A 12,500-nucleotide genomic window follows, 5' to 3' on the forward strand; every position below is an offset into this window, starting at 1 on the left:
CCGATTTGAACTTAACATTTAAACGATTCATAACATGTGTAGGTTTGTGTGTTGTGTTGTTGTTTTCTCGAGGTACGTTTTAAAATCAATATATTTTGAATGGAGTTTGGTGCGGTCGTGCTCGCGGATGGGCTACCTGCATTAGCCTGCTACTAACAGAGGCTAATTTCTTGTGATTGGCTGTGAATGTATTTTGACGCGTTTTAAAAGGCTTGCTTTTTAAACATAGCTTAATGTGATGTTATGAGAGGAAGTGCAGTCAGCTTTGGATAGTCAAAGTGAGAAGGTAAACAGTGGAAACGCCTCTGGCTCTGTTTGTTTTTGGCTGACACAGTGTGACATACTTTGAACATTTTACACAGATTGTTAGGTTTGGGATTCCACCTTTTTATTATACATTCCCCCATACAAGTGTACATGTATCATAATGTAAAAAAAATAGTATTTGTAGAGTACTTTTCATACAAGAGTGGGTTAAAATGCAACAAATAGACAATAAAATGACAGTAGATGATAAAATATACAAGTAAAGTTTAAAAAACAACAATAGTCCATTAAGAATAATTAGTAAATACACAAATTAAGACATTGGTGTTAATTAAAAGCCAAAGTAAATGAATGAAAAGGTTTTTAGGAGCGCCTGTATCTCTTGGTAGGTTCTTCGTAATCTTATGCTGCGTTCGAGGCAACTCGTAACTCGCGTTTTCACAACCTTCTACTGGTGAAAGTACCCTGAAACGTCAGTCAAGCACGTAACTTACTCCCCGTGAACTGGTACCAGATGGTTGTACTCACAGTTACAGTTTTTAACGTCACACACACATAAACAACAATGGCGAGCCCTGTTGATGCTGTACAGACGCCGGTGATTAACGGTGAGAAATAGACATAAATAGGCAACGTAAAGTAATTCCGCACATTGTAATCAAAACAGTACACATACGATTGTGTACTACTACAGGTTATGTTTATTAAATTAAGTCCAAAATATGTCGCCGACTAGAAATCGCTAGTATCAGCTAGCGCTAGCTAACGTCAACGTTAGGTGGCACACACACACACACGCAGACACAGACACACACAGACACGCGCGCACACACACACAGACACACAAACACACATAGTCACACGCAGACACACAGACGCACGCAGACACACACACACGCACACAGACACACACACAGACACACAGACGCAAAGTTACTTTAGTTACTCCACTACATTCATCTGTTACAGCTTTAGTTACTAGTTACTTTAGTTACTAGTTACTTTAGTTACTCCACTACATTCACCTGTTACAGCTTTAGTTACTAGTTACTTTAGTTACTCCACTACATTCACCTGTTACAGCTTTAGTTACTAGTTACTTTACACATTAAGATTACTGTTTATAAGCCATTATAAAATGTTTTAGAAAAATAAACTAAAAAGAGACAAATTCCTAAAAAATTTAAAATTGAAAAAAGAGACAAAAAACAAAAACAAAAAAATTAGAAAAAAAACTCCAAAAAAGAGACAAATTCCTAAAAAATTAAAATTGAAAAAAAAAAAGAGACAGAAAATCTAGAAAAAAAGAGACAAAACCCTAAAATAAACTGTAGAAAAAAAAAACCTCAACGTCAAAAGGCGACAAATGAAATGCCGTAGATGTAGACTATTAAAATATAAATAAATATAAATAAATATAAAATATTTTTCAAACACGTATCAAAACATAGATAGCGGGCCTTCTGCTTGTCAGAGCATCGACACAAGATCTTTCGGGTAGCGTCCGTAGTTATGACTACGCTAACCCGTCTGTCTGTCCGAGCAGCAGCCAGCCGAGCGTTAAAGTGTGTTTACGTGCACTTTTATTCCTTTTATTCTTCTGTTTCCCAGCAGATATAACGTTCTCTGTTTTCAGGGTTAGTAACTTTGGGTTCAACTTTTGGGGAGGTTTGAGCTCTCCAACTATCCCGGGACGCGTCTGCATGGATTGAGAGAAAGTGACAAAAGTATCGGGGGGGGGAAAAGAGGCTACAAATACCGAAAAAGGCTCGAAAAACTTTGGATAAAGCGGCACGAACTTCGGAAAATAAAGACGACCAAAAACTCCAAAAGAAAAACTCCATAAAGGCGCAACAACGTCGAAAATTGACTGCTCTGGTGTTTCCTCCTCTCATTCCCCCTGCTCTGGTGTTCCCCCTCTCATTCCCCCTGCTCTGGCGTTTCCCCCCTCTCGTTCCCCCTGCTCTGGCGTTTCCCCCCCTCATTCCCCCTGCTCTGGCGTTCCCCCTCTCATTCCCCCTGCTCTGGCGTTTCCCCCTCTCATTCCCCCTGCTCTGGCGTTTCCCCCTCTCGTTCCCCCTGCTCTGGCGTCTCCCCCTCTCATTCCCCCTGCTCTGGCGTCTCCCCCTCTCATTCCCCCTGCTCTGGTGTTCCCCCTCTCATTCCCCCTGCTCTGGCGTCTCCCCCTCTCATTCCCCCTGCTCTGGCGTCTCCCCCTCTCATTCCCCCTGCTCTGGCGTCTCCCCCTCTCATTCCCCCTGCTCTGGTGTCTCCCCCTCTCATTCCCCCTGCTCTGGTGTTCCCCCTCTCATTCCCCCTGCTCTGGCGTCTCCCCCTCTCATTCCCCCTGCTCTGGAGTTTCCCCATCTCATTCCCCCTGCTCTGGCGTTCCCCCCTCTCATTCTCATTGAGATATTTTGGTTTGGGTGTGTTAGTTTAGCACCGAGATCGCTTCTGGCTCAAAACTTAACGCTTAAAATCCAAAACGTAGCGATGTAGACGTAGCCTCAGACTCAGACTCTGACTGTGATTTGAGCAAACGGCTCAACCTCTTGTCTTGTCCACTTGTGTCTGAACTCTAGTCTCCCCACTTCACTTCCTGTTAGGAAACAGGTGGAAACAGGGGGGGAGAAAGGAAGCGAGCGAGAGCAAAGCCAAACATTTTGCCAACAGCGGCGGCCCGTAGAGACGTCATTAGAGGAACCGTGCGGCTTCACCCAGATCGGCTGGCGATCGTAGATTAAACGTTATCAGCACGCCGCCCGCTGCTGCTGTCGCTGTCTACACGTCACACGGTAGTCAGAGGTGGAAACGGTTCCCTTCTAGGCTGATTCTCCCACGTACAGCACCACACACACACACACACACACACACACACACACACACACACACACACACAGAGAGACACACACACAGACACACACACACACAGAGACACACACACACAGACACACAGACAGAGACACACACAGACACACACACACACAGACAGAGACACACACACACACACACACACACAGAGAGACAGACACACACACACACACACACAGACAGAGACACACACACACACAGAGACACACACACACACACTTTACAGACAGAGACACACACAGACACACACACAGACAGAGACACACACACACACACACAGACAGAGACACACACACACACACACAGACAGACACACACACACACACAGACACACAGACAGAGACACACACACACACACACAGACACACACACAGAGACACACACACACACACACACAGACACACAGACAGAGACACACACACACACACACACAGAGACACACACACACACACACACACTTTACAGACAGAGACACACACAGACACACACACACACACAGAGACACACACACACACTCACACAGATACCAGCGTGTGTTTGTGTCGAGCACGTGACGTACACACTGGGCCCTGATTGGCTCGTTGTTTTCCTCCCGCTGTCACACGGAAGTCGGTTATTTCTCAAGCAAAATGTTTCCTCACATCGATTTCAGAGAGTTTTCAGGCATTTCAGAGAGAAATATTGTACTTTTTACTCCACTACATCCATCTGTTCCAGCTTTAGTTACTAGTTACTTTAGTTACTCCACTACATCCATCTGTTCCAGCTTTAGTTACTAGTTACTTTAGTTACTCCACTACATCCATCTGTTCCAGCTTTAGTTACTAGTTACTTTACACATTAAGATTACTGTTTATAAGCCATTATAAAATGTTTTAGAAAAATAAACTAAAAAGAGACAAATTCCTAAAAAATTTAAAATTGAAAAAAGAGACATAAAACTAAAAAAAATAATTAGAAAAAAAACTCCAAAAAAGAGACAAATTCCTAAAAAATTAAAATTGAAAAAAAAAAAGAGACAGAAAATCTAGAAAAAAAGAGACAAAACCCTAAAATAAACTGTAGAAAAAAAAAACCTCAACGTCAAAAGGCGACAAATGAAATGCCGTGGATGTAGACTATTAAAATATAAATAAATATAAAATATTTTTTAAACACGTATCAAAACATAGACAGCGGGCCTTCTGCTTGTCAGAGCATCGACACAAGATCTTTCGGGTAGCGTCCGTAGTTATGACTACGCTAACCCGTCTGTCTGTCTGAGCATCTCTCCCTGCACCGCCACCGCTCGCTGACACATCGTTTATCCTCCTGGAAAGTTTTGGAAGCAGCCAGCCGAGCGTTAAAGTGTGTTTACGTGCAGCTGGGTGTTTTCTTGAAGAGCTTTTATTCCCACGGCGGCCGGGAACTGGATCCAAATGACGCCGTCGGGCTCCGAGGTAAACACCTGATGCTCCAGACGGGAGTTTACAAACAAATGTTCAGCATCAGTCAGCGTCCACTAAAAATTCTGTTGTTGCCGCTGACAGACTCAGATTATTATTCTAAGTGTCTGACAACATTATGGAAAGGATCCCTACAGAGATAGACCTTTTAGTTAAAGAGGAAGATCCTTTTAGTTTAACATGGAACAGCCCCGAAATCACCATCACCAAACTCCACCAGACTCCATGTAAATAATCAGGACTTTAAGTGTGTATAGAGCCAGCATATTTCCACCAGACTCCATGTAAATAATCACTACTTTTAGCGTGTATAGAGCCAGCATATTTCCACCAGACTCCATGTAAATAATCAGGACTTTTAGCGTGTATAGAGCCAGCATATTTCCACCAGACTCCATGTAAATAATCAGGACTTTTAGCGTGTATAGAGCCAGCATATCTCCACATGTAAATGGGTGAATTAAGGGTTTATTTCAACCAAACCAGAGTGGTGATTGTTGGAACAGTGGAAAGATGAACCAAGACGGCTTTTGATGGTTTTATTTCGTTTCTGTCCACTTTGAATAAAGTGTGTTTTCCGGTGATAAAATCACTGATTATTTACATGGAGTCTGGTGGGTTGCTACAGCCACTAATCAGAGAGCATCCAGACATATAGAGGAGTCCTGGCTGGACACACTAAGCTTTGTGGCGGCAGATTAATAACATTTTAACAGCATTGTTTATGAAGTCTATCTCTCCCATTTGTATTCTCTCCATCTGCAGCTACAAACGATAAACAAGACTTTTGGTGCCAAAAACCGGAGCCACTAAAGCCTGTAAATCAGATTATATTTGTGCTTTGAAGTGATGTTAATACAGCGGCTCTGACAGGAAGCTGTAAGCAGTTTACTGGCTGTTAAAACACTTCAGACGCCCATTGTTTCCAGCTGTCTTCCAAACACCTCGCCTCCTTTTTTTTTTTTTTAACTGTTTCAATGAAACGGCGTTATTTGTTACTTCCTGTTTGTGTGTTGAGACGTCAATTGTCGGAGGAAATGACGATTTCACAGCCGACGGTCCGTGTTCCTCTCTATCTTTCTATCTGTCTCTGTATCTCTCCCTGCTCTCTCTACTCCTCTCTCTCCTCTCTCTCTCTCTCTCTGTCTCTCTTCTCCCTCTCTCTCTCTCTCTCTTCTCCTTCTCTCCGCTCTCTCCTCTCTCTAATGTCTCTCTCTCTCCCGTCTCTCTCTCTCTCTTCTCTCTCTCTCTCTCCGCCTCTCTCTCTTCTGCTCTCTCTCTTCTCTCTCTCTCCTCTCTCTGTTCTCATCTCTCCTCTCGTCTGTCTCTCTCTCTCTCTCTCTCTCTCTTCCCTCTCTCTCTCTCTCTTCTCTCTCTCTCTTCTGTCTCTCTCCTCTCTCTCTCTGTCTCTCTCTCTGTCTCTCTCCCTATCTCTCTCTCTCTCTCTGTCTCTCTCTCATTCTCTCTCTCTCTCTCTCTCTCTCTCGCTCTCTCTGCTCTACTCTTCTCTCTCTCTCTTCTCTCTCTCTCTCTCTCGTGGTCTCTCTCCTTCCTCTCTCTCTCTCTATCCTCTCTCTCTCTCTCTCTCTCTCTCCCCTCTCTCTCTATCTCTCTCTCTGTCTCCTCCCTCTCTCTCTCTCTCTCTCTCTCTGTCTCTCTCTCTCTCCATCTCTCTCTCTCTCTCTCTCTCTTATCTTATCTTCATGTAGTAAAAGTGCAGCAGTATTCTCTACATGTGTTCTGTGTGCAGTAATCTTAACGTGTAAAGTAACTAAAGCTGTAACAGATGAATGTAGTGGAGTAAAAAGTACAATATTTCTCTCTGAAATGTAGCGGAGTAGAAGTAGAAAGTGGCATGAAAAGAAAAGACTCAAGTAAAGACCAACCCACAGTAGCTGGTGGTTTTAGTTTTTTGGGTACAGGATGAAAGCTCTGTGGCGACAGCCCATAATAACCCAAAACCACTTCCCGCCCTCCGTCAGCTTCCTGCCGTGTCGAAATAAACAAACTGAGAACGTTTCCTCAAATTATTTTGACAAACTATTATGAAAACTCTTCAGTGTTTTTGTCCTTCAGTGTTTGTCAGAGAACACGGTTTCCACGGCGTCTTCAGGCGCTGACACACAGAGACGATAATCGGCCGTCTGACAGTCTGGCGAGGTCGGTGACTCGAGTCTGTTCGGTGTGTCCCGTGCCGTCGTCCGTTGGAGGAGCCGTCGGCCTTCATTTGGGCCGACCTGACATGTTCAGTCGGAGACAGGACAGTCGGGACTCACCAGGAAATGGGGAGCCTCTCAAAATCTGAGAAAAATCTTTTAAACTGACCTTTGTTGATCTGAAATGAAGACAGATTCAGCAGCTGCACGGCCTATTTCTCTCTTAAAATGTTTTCAGAAACACGTTCTGTGAACTATTTAGTCCAATATGAGATCGTATTCTGAACGAGCCGCCATGACAGTCTGGCTGTGAATTTCCGGAGAATAAAGAACCACGTGACGCGTTCGTCCAATCAGCTGCCGGTTTTCATTTTCTGGGAAATAATCATAGACTGTATATAAGAATGGACCAGCAGATCCCGTGTCTCTGGACGGAGACCAGTGAAGGATATTAGAAGATCTTTCCGGTGAGTGGCTGAGCGTTACTGAGCAGCCTCCAACTGAGCTTGAAGACGTAGATGTGACGTGAGCAACCTGTCTGAAAGTTGGAAGTCTTCTGGTAGCTGTGCCAAGAGAAATCTCAATCATTCCCAATCTAGCAGAGACGGAGAGCGTAGGTATATGTAAGGAGATAACATAGACACAGGCTAATTATTGATCACTAAATGATAGTTAACATTAGTAATTAAACTTAAACAGCTAATGGAAGTCCAACTGCCTGAGAGCTTCTCCTGTACTATACGGTAATTCCTCTACTATGAGACAGTAAGTCTCGTGGTTATGACCCATCGTTAGCCTATTTTATAAAACGTCTGCTACGGAGCCATAACGTGAGGTACAAGGTAATGGAGCCTTTTATACATTGTCGTGTTTCTTTAGAAATAAACAACGGACTAATAGAGTCTTTAAACTCTTCAGATGTAAAGTTATTCTCTGTCAAAGTGACGTCAGAATGAATGGCAGTCAATGGGATGCTAACGGGGGGTGATGGCTTGGTAGCATCAGAATGGCGCCATAGGAGATTCGCGGTCCGAGGAGAAGCTGACCCCCTTGGAAATAATCAGACTGTTAATGGAAACAATACAGAGCAGCACCGCCTGCTGCTATGGAGACGTATTACGTTTCGCTCACGTGCAGAACGTACGCTCAAGTCGGCGTCTCTTCAGTGTGTTTTGAGGCACTTTTTTGGACCTCGGGGACCCGACTGATCAGTCCGACTGGCTTTACTGCCGACGGTCGGCCGTCTGGTTGGTGTGTCAGCACCTTTTTTTTTAAAAAGTCTCAAATTTGTGAAAGTTTGACAAACTGAGAACGTCTCCTCAAATTATTTTGACAAACTATTATGAGAAATCGTCAGTGTTTTTCTCCTTCAGTGTGTGTTAACCTCCTCCCTATTTTACCGCGGTATACGGTATTACCGTGACTAATTAAAAATGATGACGTAAGGCTCAGACGGCGTCGCCAAACTGTTGGCTTGTGCACCATTCAGAAACTGAATACCAAACACTAATACTGAAACAATAATAACATAACAACTTACAAAGAAACTACTTTCTCCTCCACACTGTCACGTGATGACAACCACACATAATTACGTAAATTATATTTAATATTTAATCCTTGTCGCCTATGTAAGTGCAACATTTTTTTTTAATGACGGTATTGAAACTGATGCTGTTGCTATTTTTAAGACCCTGCAGTATACCGTATTACCGCCCAACCCTACTGTTTGTTAGAGAACACGGTTTCCACGGCGTCTTAAAAAATCTCATTCGTGAAAATTTTGTGTCCTAGGTCTCAGGGGGGCTTTCACACCTGCTGCGTTTGGTCTGGATTTTTCTGACTTTTCAGTTTGATCAGAAACCAAAATTACAGGCGAGAAACCTCTGTCCGGACCAAAAGGCCGAAATTTGTTCGGACCAAAAGTAGGGATGCACCGAATCCAGATTTTTGAGGTTCGGCCGAATGCCGAATCCACTGGTTAAGATTCTTAGGGCCCTGTGAAATCCATTTAATTTTTTTTCAAATTCCGTGTTTTCGGATTTATTTTTAGCCCTTTTCGGATTTTTCAGATATGCTTGATTTCTTTTCACTTCTCAGCAGTATTGACCTTTAAAAACTCAGTGACATAATCTCACAATTCAGCTTTTTGCACATTCAAAATGACCTAAATATAAGCTCTGGATGCTCACCTATAACGACGTTGAGGACACGGCGATCTCCGTTGTCAGAGGGTTAGGTGACAACAACCAAGATTTTCTTTCCACGGATCTCTCGCAGCACTTCCTGCGTGTTCTGGTCAAAGACGGGCGGCAGGCGGGTCTGCCTCTCTGCGTGCAACGTTTAACAAGAAACGGACGTATCCTCTTCATGTTCTCTAGCGGTACGTCAGCTTCAGCACACGCTGCAACAACATCTCCCCCAAACTCTCGCCTTGCATCTGTTGATTTAGTCGTTGCCTCCATGGTAACCTGGAGGGATTTTCCCGCTGGAGATTTAGCTTTGTTCTTGAGGTGAACTTTTGATTTCAAATGGTTGTCGGGAGGCGCCACTCGCTTCGACATTTTTTTTCCCTCGTAACAAACTCAACGTGATGACGTATGGTTACTAGGCAACAGGCTGTGCCATTTGGCCACGGTTTAGGTAGAGACCTTTCTCCGCTTGTTTATAACATCGTTTATTAATTAATATGTCGACAAAATATATGCAAAATCCGTGCGATTCCGCATGTATATCAGAATTCCATTTTTATGTGTAAATTTCCGCGATTTCGTCCGTGTTTTCCGCATCGCGGAAATCATCGGGCCCTAGATTCTGCTGAATCCTCGTCCCATCCTCAGTCCGTGAACACAGTAAACTCATTAATGAAGTAAACAGTGACTGTCCTTCCTTTGCCGTACCTGAAGTTGCTGCATTCTGGCTGCTGTCTGTAGATTCCTTCACCACAACTCTTATTCTTCCGGATGTTTCATACCAGATGTTGTAACAGCGGTGATGTTGTGTATAGTTTAGGGTCCTCGCCACCACCAGACTAATCAGCGTTGCAGATTGAACATGTAGCTGGACTTGAATGGCCTTCTTTTGACTGAAAGTTCTGCCAAACTACACTTTTTCTGCTCACCAGTTCCATTTCCACTTCCTCACAGCCTGCTGCATTGAACGCTCCACCTACGTAAACACCTTCCCGTAATCAACGGCGCCGTCATTACGTCGACCAGCGGAGTCCAAGCGTAGCGTTCGGTTCGGTGGGAAAAAATTCTAAGGTTCGGCAGAAACCCAACCCCGTCAAAAAGCCCAATATTCAGCCGACGCCAAATCCTGGATTCTGTGCATCCCTGAGCGAAAGAGGTAGTGGAGTAAAAAGTACAATAGTGGCTTCCAAAATGTAGTAGAGTGTAACATAGCATCAAATGGAAATACTCAAAATTGTACTTAAGTACAGTACTTAGTACAGTGTTTCCTCTATGTTGATGGCATAGTGGCGGTCCGCCACGGTACAATTTCTAGGGCTGCCACCTCTTAGTCGATTAGTCGACTAATCGGTCGTTTTGGTCTTAGTCGACTAAGATTTCTTTAGTTGAGTCATTTTTTATGCTTATTCATGCTTAATTACTCATTTCCAAGAAACTTATGAGCACATTTCTGGTAAACACAAGATTTAAAGTGGTGCTTTTGCAGGATTAATTGTGGAGAAAGTCAGTTTTACAGATGGTTCATTAACTACATTTATATTGTGCTTTTCTAGTCTTTAGTTTAGTCGAGGACAGCCCTAAAAATTTCCAGCGCCACGGTATCCGAAATAGGGCAGACGCACAACAGGGTTTCCGCCAGGGATGTAACGGTATGAAAATTTAACCTCACGGTTATAGTGACCAAAATTATCACGGTTTCCGGTATTATCGCGGTATTTTTAAAAGTGTGGTCAGTATGTTCAGAAAGCACTGATAGGCCTACACAAGCTGAAATAGTGTTCAGAAAAAAAAAGTGTAACAGTGTTTATTATATTACAAAAATACAGGCAAAACCTTATTAAAAGTGCAACTTTTAACATCAAAAGGAACGAGGGTTCAGCATGTAAACAGCTTATTTGTCAGGAACATTTCCAGTAGTGCATGTTTTTAAAAATATCAAATATCAAGCTAAGACATAAAGAAAAATATGTAAACAAATCCAAGAAACACCACCTATTATATACTTGTTTTCTTCATAATCAAAATTAAAATGTAAAGCTGTACACATGAACACTTTAAAGTAAAATGTAATTATCACGGTTTTCGGTATTTAAACGGTAATTGTTATCACACACACACACACACACACACACACACACACACACACACACACTCTGTCTGGTGCAACTTCCTCTTCTTCTCGTAACCTTTTAAAGGCCTAAATTATTTTTATGATTTAAGCTTAACCTTCTGTACATCGAAAGTTCACCAAGGGTACTTTACCGCGCACCGCCGCTCCTTCAGCTGTTTATGAAAAGTCATAACGTCGTAGAGCCGTCTGCTCTACTGAACTCAAGCGAACGGTCATCCTCTCTCTCCCCTCTTTGGCAACTAAATAAACAACAGGGTGAGTGCTAGCTACTTCACTCACTAAGTGATAAGCAAGCAACGAAAGCCGCAACATGAAATCCGCACTCACGCCCGTGAAATATGACAGCTACAGTTTATTGAAAAATAGCATTGTGGACACTGAAGTTGATGAATTTCCTGTTTATCAGACCCCAGATGAGACAAGAAGCTAACGTTAGCTAACGTTAGCCACGCTGCTGTGACGGCCCCTCTGCCTCTGACTCGCCGCTGCAGGAGACTGTGTGTATTCCTCCGACACGCTGTAGTAACGTTACTGATTTTAAACCGTTTTCCAGGTTAGTGGGGGCAGGGTTTCCCGCAGCACTTTGCAGTTCAGGCTAGGGATGTCCAGATCTGATCACGTGATCGGAAATCGGGCCCGATCACGTGGTTTCAGACTCGATCAGAATCGGACGTTACCTCCCGATCAGGACTGGGATATATATGTGTATATATATTCTCATTATTTTTTAACACATCTATAGTTATGCGGTGGCCCAGAGTTAGATCCTTTTGACTCCACACAGAAACAGCAACGCGTGCGGCATGACATCACTTTGTTGCAGAGACGCTATTGGTTAAATGCCGGCAAAGTAGAACACGGAAGCAGCTTGAAGCGGAAAGCGTGAGTATGTCTGCGGTCTGGAGGTATTATAAAGTTGATGACAACAACATTGCTGTAGCAAACTGTGAGATATGTAACAGAAGTGCTCTGTTTGTTAACAGAGTTGTTGGATGTTAAAATAAGGTGAATTAAATAAAAAATAAAGAACATCCTGGATCTGTTTTTTCGCTCTTCTTTAGTCTTTTTTTTAATATTTTATAGAAGTATCGGATCGGGACTCGGTATCGGTAGATACTCAAAATCAAATGACTCGGACTCGAGGGCAGAAAAACCTGATCGGGACATCCCTAGTTCAGGCGGCCCGCCTAAGCTGAGGAACCCTACCGCCTTAACTAGATCGTCAAAAAAAAAAAAAAAAATCCGCTACACAAAAGGCCGTCAAGTGCTTCTCGGAGAATAGCGCGAACGCGCTTCACACCGCGAGCGGGCACGCGCGCCACACGGCCGAAATGAGAGTCCGGAGGATAACTAGCCAGTTGATATCGCGCGTGTGTGTCCGTGAGAACTGTAAGTCGTATAACTTATGTTTTGGGTTTATTTAAGCCAATATTAGTCT

General features: G+C 43.4%; 1 protein-coding gene across 4 annotated transcripts in view; it reads left to right on the top strand.

Moving 5' to 3' along the window:
* LOC116065626 (arrestin red cell) overlaps nucleotides 1-12,500 on the top strand; it is a 43,765-nt gene that overhangs the window by 831 nt on the left and 30,434 nt on the right. The window lies entirely within an intron of this gene.

The sequence above is a fragment of the Sander lucioperca genome, chromosome 13, assembly GCF_008315115.2.
Source record: "Sander lucioperca isolate FBNREF2018 chromosome 13, SLUC_FBN_1.2, whole genome shotgun sequence".
NCBI lineage: Eukaryota > Metazoa > Chordata > Actinopteri > Perciformes > Percidae > Sander > Sander lucioperca.